At 38.9% G+C, this 7429-nt stretch overlaps 1 long non-coding RNA gene across 1 annotated transcript in view; it reads left to right on the forward strand.

The window, feature by feature from the left end:
* The window catches only part of LOC140582252 (uncharacterized), a 20340-nt gene extending 15550 nt beyond the window's left edge, over window positions 1–4790 (forward strand). Inside the window, exons 2-3 of the long non-coding RNA XR_011985178.1 lie at window positions 4456–4629; window positions 4744–4790. This is a non-coding gene — a long non-coding RNA (uncharacterized lncRNA). The remainder of the gene's footprint in view (window positions 1–4455; window positions 4630–4743) is intronic.
* Window positions 4791–7429: the final 2639 nt, after the last annotated feature.

Consider the following 7429-nt stretch of genomic DNA (forward strand, 5'->3'; position numbering starts at 1 on the left):
ACACACTGTCATATATGTATATATACACACACACACTGTCATATATGTATATACACACACACACTGTCATATATGTATATATACACACACACACACTGTCATATATGTATATATACACACACACACACTGTCATATATGTATATACACATACACACACTGTCATATATGTATATATACACACACACACTGTCATATATGTATATATACACACACACTGTCATATATGTATATGTACACATACACACACTGTCATATATGTATATACACACACACTGTCATATATGTATATGTACACACACACACTGTCATATATGTATATACACATACACACACTGTCATATATGTATATATACACACACACTGTCATATATGTATATATATACACACACACTGTCATATATGTATATACACACACACTGTCATATATGTATATATACATACACACACTGTCATATATGTATATATATACACACACACTGTCATATATGTATATATACACACACACTGTCATATATGTATATGTATATACACACACACTGTCATATATGTATATACACACACACACACACTGTCATATATGTATATATACACACACACACTGTCATATATGTATATACACATACACACACTGTCATATATGTATATACACACACACACTGTCATATATGTATATACACATACACACACTGTCATATATGTATATATATACACACACACTGTCATATATGTATATATACACACACACTGTCATATATGTATATGTATATACACACACACTGTCATATATGTATATACACACACACACACTGTCATATATGTATACATACACACACACACTGTCATATATGTATATACACATACTCACACTGTCATATATGTATATACACACACACTGTCATATATGTATATACACACACACTGTCATATATGTATATACACACACACACACTGTCATATATGTATACATACACACACACACTGTCATATATGTATATACACATACTCACACTGTCATATATGTATATACACACACACTGTCATATATGTATATATACACACACACACTGTCATATATGTATGTACACACACACACTGTCATATATGTATATATACACACACACACTGTCATATATGTATATGTACACACACACACTGTCATATATGTATATACACACACACTGTCATATATGTATATATACACACACACACTGTCATATATGTATATATACACACACACTGTCATATATGTATATGTACACACACACTGTCATATATGTATATGTACACACACACTGTCATATATGTATATATACACACACACACTGTCGTACGTATATTGAAACATACAATACATGAATCAAACAGAAATAATAATAATAGCAAAAAAATCAGAGGGGGGGGGCATTGAGGAGCTTTTATCCACAAAATATTTTGCTGCGAACATCAGTAAAGTTAAATATAAACAAAAATACTGATATAGAGAGAAATGAGAGGAATGGAGGGGAAAGAAAAGTAATTAAGCTGCAGCTTGGTAATTAAATACAGTAATGGAAGGGCTGAATGTAAAAGTACAAAAAAGAGTGATAGAGGAGTGAGTGTTAAGGTTTGTTTGAGTGTGTGTGTGTGAGGGTAAGCGTGCATACGTGTGGGTGTGTGTGTGAGGGTGAGCGTGCACACGTGTAGGTGTGTATGGACTGTGATCATACGCTTAATGCCTTTATAGAAATGTATGTGGCATTAGCCTGCCTGTTTGTTCAGGGTTCGATGCTGTAAGGATGGTTCCCAGTTTTCCACAAACAGCAGGATGTTAATTTTATCTAAAGCTGTAATTTTTTCCATGGATATGTATTCTATCATTACATTAGTCCAGTGATTACAGTTTTTGGATTTCCAGTTTTGAAGAATTGCTTTTTTGGCAATAGATGGAGAAATATGTATATTATTATTGTATATGTTAATTATGTCTAACTGTGCAAAATCTCCAAGCAAACAAAGTCGGGGAGAAGGAGGGCTTCTGCAGCTTAGGGTGGAGGTGAGTTTTTCAGTGATTGCTACCCAGTGTGAGCAGGAATACAGGCCCACAGAGCATGTAGATAATTATCTTTGACACCCAAATATTGCCTATTCTCAACTCCATATTTATGGCTTGAGTCTTCGAATGTCATGAAATGACTTATTGAAAAGGAGGTGGAGATGTGTAATCCCTTTCTGTTCCCATGAGTGATAGTTAATAGTGATATTGTGAAGTTGGAAGTCCAGATTATTCCAGATTGGGGTGTATTTACAGGGTCTGAGAGTGCAGTTTGTGATTTTAATGGCTTTCCACTGGGCTGTCAGCGTTCTGAAAATGGCAGAATTGTTAAAGCAGTTTTGTTTCTTTAATGAAATATTGAGTAAGGGTAAGTCTGCACGTCTGAGATTTTTACAGTACAGCTGCTCCTGCTGCAACCATGAGCTGCTGTTACTACTGTAGTGTGACCATTTAGTTAAGTATTACAGTTGATTTGCTAAGTAATAATGAACAAAAAACTGAACTTGTACATCATCTTGAGATTTATTTTTCTATAATGTGGAATGTTTGATTTTTGTGTTTTTGTTTTTCCAGTAAAAATGTGACATTAATGAGTTAAGAGTTTCAAAGATTTTTTCAGAAATTATTCTGGAGGAGAACATTTGTTTTGATTGTTGAAATAGGTCCTTTTGGTGAGAGTGGGAGATTCATCTATTGTTTTGAGTAAGGGGGTGTAGTTGAGGGTAAACAAGTCTGACAGCCTGGGGGAGATGTTGATACCCAAGTACCGGAGATTTCCAGTGTGAAATGGACCATCCTGATCATCTGAATCCCAGGTATCTTCAGACAGTGAGAATATTGTGGGTTTTTCCAGTTTATTGTGTAGTTTGACAGTTTTGAAAAGGTATTAATAAAATTTAAATTTCATATATTGAGGGCTGAGGGTTTTGTAAAAACAGCAAGATATCATCTGCATGGAGACTAATTTTGTGTTGAGTTATCGGTATGAATTCCATTTATTTCACTGTTCTGTCATATTGCTGCCGCAAGTGGTTCTATGAAGATGGCAAACAATGAAGGAGAGAGTGGGCAGGCAGGCCGTCTTCCCCGTTGGAGTGTGAATGCAGGTGATGTGATCCCATCTGTGACCACTGTAGCTTTGGGTGAGGTGTACAGTATTTTAACCCAGTGGGTGAACGACTCTCCGAAGCCAAATCTATGGAATGTATTAAAGAGAAATGTCCAACTGCTGTCAGATGCCTTTTCTGCATCTAATGATGTAATTATGGTTTTAGTATGGGTATGCTGAGCAATATTGACTAAATTAAATAATCTACGGATGTTGTCCGAGGCATGTCTTGTCTTGATGAAGTCTGTCGGATCAGGATGGATTATATTAAGAATGACTGTCTCTAACCGAGTGGCGAGAGCTTTTATAATGATTTTCAAGTCTGTATTCATTAGTGAGAGTGGCTGGTAACTGGAGGGCTGTGTTGGGTCTTTATCAGGTCTCAATAACACTGTAATGGCCGGTAACTGGAGGGCTGTGTTGGGTCTTTATCAGGTCTCAATAACACTGTAATGGCCGGTAACTGGAGGGCTGTGTTGGGTCTTTATCAGGTCTCAATAACACTGTAATGGCCGGTAACTGGAGGGCTGTGTTGGGTCTTTATCAGGTGTCAATAACACTGTAATGGCCGGTAACTGGAAGGCTGTGTTGGGTCTTTATCAGGTGTCAATAACACTGTAATGGCCAGTAACTGGAGGGCTGTGTTGGGTCTTTATCAGGTGTCAATAACACTGTAATGGCCGGTAACTGGAAGGCTGTGTTGGGTCTTTATCAGGTGTCAATAACACTGTAATGGCCAGTAACTGGAGGGCTGTGTTGGGTCTTTATCAGGTGTCAATAACACTGTAATGGCCGGTAACTGGAAGGCTGTGTTGGGTCTTTATCAGGTCTCAATAACACTGTAATGGTCGGTAACTGGAAGGCTGTGTTGGGTCTTTATCAGGTCTCAATAACACTGTGTTGGAATTTGTGATGTATGTTTAATTTCTCTATCTGTCTATTGAAGACTGGAGATAATACATCCCAAACATGTTTATAGATTTCTGCAGGGTAACCATCCGGTCTGGGCGATTTGTTGTTAGGCATTTGGTTGGGTACCTTATGGAGTCCTTCTGATGTTAATGGTGCATCAAGGGTATCTGCTATTTCATTGGTTAATATGGGTAAGTCTAGATTATTTAAAAATGATTCTATATCAATTGGATCTGGTTCTTGTTTTGTGGAGTATAGGTTCTTATAAAATGTTTGGAAGGTGTTGTTAATTTTGTGTGAATATTGAAATATTGATTAGAGGAGTCACATTTACTTAGAAGTAATACTTGTAGTGGTGAGGTGATATTATTTATTGGGGAGTTTTTGCCTGTCTCTCTGCAGGCTGTCAGGCTGTAGAGTCACAGAAGAAGGCTGTTCTTCCCTGGCTTCAGCTCTGAGGTCAAACCCCTCACACCTGAGAGAGCTGGATCTGAGCTACAATCACCCAGGAGACTCAGGAGTGAAGCTGCTCTCTGCTGTACTGGAGGATCCCAGCTGTAAACTGGAGAAGCTGAAGTGAGTACAGAGTGTGTGTCTGACACGCTACAGATACTTATGCATGTATGTGAAGAAGAAGCACCAATAAATAAATGGATACAGCAGTACTATGTCATTCTGCTTCTCCTATAGTGTGGACCACAGTGGAGAGTGCAGGACCAGACCAGGCTTACAGAAATGTAAGTGTGTTTGCAGGTTTTTATTAAAAATACCATTAATACTATGTTATGGTTGTATTCACACAGTTGTTGTGTTGAGTGTGTTTTCTGCACTGTATATAGATAAATTTCCATGTTTGTGTTTAGGTGAGTTTCTGTGTCTGTCATTTTAGACAACATCCAAATGAGAAAAACAAAATATCAAAATCATTTACTGCTCTTGTTCAGTGGATTAAAGTAAACAAAAACATTATTAATTAATTTATACTTTTTAAAAATATATATTTTTTCCAAATACTTTATAACTGTTCATATCATCTTTGTGTTTGTGTGGGAGCATAATATGGTTAAAATATATTCTGATGTAGTTGTACATCTTTAATTTCACAAAAAAAGAATCCTTTGCATTTGTTCTTTTTGCACATGCCGTAAGTGTATGTGTTTTCTGTGTGAGATTCGTTAGTATTGTCCTAAGACGGCACCCATAGGCAGTGATACCGGACTCTCTCCTCCAGCGTGAGATGCGAATTTGCATTTTTACAGGGTGGTTCTGGAACACTCCTTAATATTCATGAGAGAATATTCCTGATTGGCCAGGGAATGCCTAAGGCTTAGACAGAAAAGAACAGGCAGCGCATATCGATGTTAACTGACCAGTCAGCTAGTGCTCTTCTTATAAATATTAATGAGCCAGCCAATCATGTAAGGCTTCTCTCATGAATTTTAATAAGATTTCACGAACCACGGTGCTAAAAGAAATTTGCGCCCGGGACACACTGGATGTGCGGCGAAAAATATAATTTCTTTTCGGCATCGATGTTAACAGATTAGAGCGGCCACGTGCCTGGGCGAAATTTCGGGGCTCACGCCTCGCGGCAGCGGCGCCGCATCTAGAGTCACGCGCGCGGTAAGCGGTTCTCTACGGAAGCGTATTGCATTCATCTGAAAAACAATCAATTTTTTCCGAATTAATGAAATAGCCATCCTGTTTTTCTGAGTAATATTTTTCTGTTTTTCATGTTGCACGATCTGTGTAGTTTAATCCGCTTTTATTGATGGTTTGTAGACGGTATTATCATTAGTTTGCCGACTTTGCGCGGCACCTATTCCGCCCCGCTTGACACCGCAGTATTTCTCCCGGATCAGTAGATATAGTATGACACGCTTCACGGAAATAAGCCGATACATGTGAAATGCATTCAGAGCGGCTTTGCTGTGACTACAGACCATGTCAGACAATCGCTGTAAATACTGGAGCGCCGGAATCGTCTTCGGAGGCGTTTGTATCAGAATCCAGGTCCAAACCTTTATTAAATATCACTTTAAATATGTAATAATATTACTTATATATTCTGTTATCGATGGTCATTTTCGAAGGTAAATACAGGTAGAAATAAAGAGAGCAGCGAGGCGGCCGTTGTGTCCCGGCTTTAGCGGGGAGAAAGAAGTTCATCTTCAAATTAAATACACTGACTTTTATGTTTTAATATCTGGTGCCGTTTTGAGGTAAATATGCTTGTGGTGAATGTGTCTGATGAATGTCGCTGCTGTGTAATTTTATTTACCCGTAATTAAGCTGTTAGTTTAGCTCGCGCCGCATCTTGGCGGCTCTTCCCGCCGGCGTCGCGCGCCGTCCGACATTTCCTGAGCTATTTCATAAACTTCAGTTCCCGCTTCGTTCGGGGAAGCTGTGCTGTTTTTATATTGTACAGAAACATAAAGTACAGGCTGCCTGATGGTATTAATAATTCTATCTCCTGCCTACAGATTCCTGCCCGCTGACGCTGGACCCCAACACAGCACACAGACGCCTGTCTCTGTCAGGGGGGAACAGGAAGGTGACATGGGGGGCAGAGGAGCCATATCCTGATCATCCAGAGAGATTTACCAACTGCCCCCAAGTTCTGTGCAGAGAGAGTCTGACTGGCCGCTGTTACTGGGAGGCTGAGTGGGATGGACGTGTAGCCCTGATAGGAGTGACTTATAAAGGGATCAGGAGGAAAGGAGAGAGTGACTGTCGGCTTGGATACAATGACAAGTCATGGAGTCTGTACTGTGATCCTGTCAGTTACTCTGTCTGGCACAATAAGAAACAGACTCTCATACCCATAGAGCCCTCAGGCTCCCGCAGAGTAGGAGTGTATCTGGACTGGGGGGCTGGTGCTCTGTCCTTCTACAGAGTCTCCTCTGATGGACTGACCCCCCTGTACAGATTCACCTCCTCATTCACTGAGCTCCTCTATCCAGGGTTTTATGTTTATAAAAACTCCTCAGTGTCACTGTGACGTGTTGCTGGTTCTCCTGGCAAAAAGGTAAAATCTCTGCTTTTTCACCTTTATAATAATTTTTACTCTGAAATGAATGTTTGACAAAATTAAGTTTTTCTCTCTGAATAAAATGTAACTAAATATAATCCTGATGAATGGGGGGGGGGCTTTCCCCCTCCCCTGTATATGTACATTTTATATATTAATGTCTATTTACTGTATTTCCTCCCTGTACAATGACAATAAAGGCTTTCTGTTCTGTCCTATTAATGTCCTGTTTCAGCGTCACCCAAAGCATAACTGAGTCACATAATGAAACCACAGTCTGGTGGATTAAATTAAATAAATTCACTTTACTACTGACACAATGAGAGTAAATCAGTGTAAATAATG

The sequence above is a fragment of the Paramormyrops kingsleyae genome, chromosome 24, assembly GCF_048594095.1.
Source record: "Paramormyrops kingsleyae isolate MSU_618 chromosome 24, PKINGS_0.4, whole genome shotgun sequence".
Taxonomy (NCBI): Eukaryota; Metazoa; Chordata; class Actinopteri; order Osteoglossiformes; family Mormyridae; genus Paramormyrops; species Paramormyrops kingsleyae.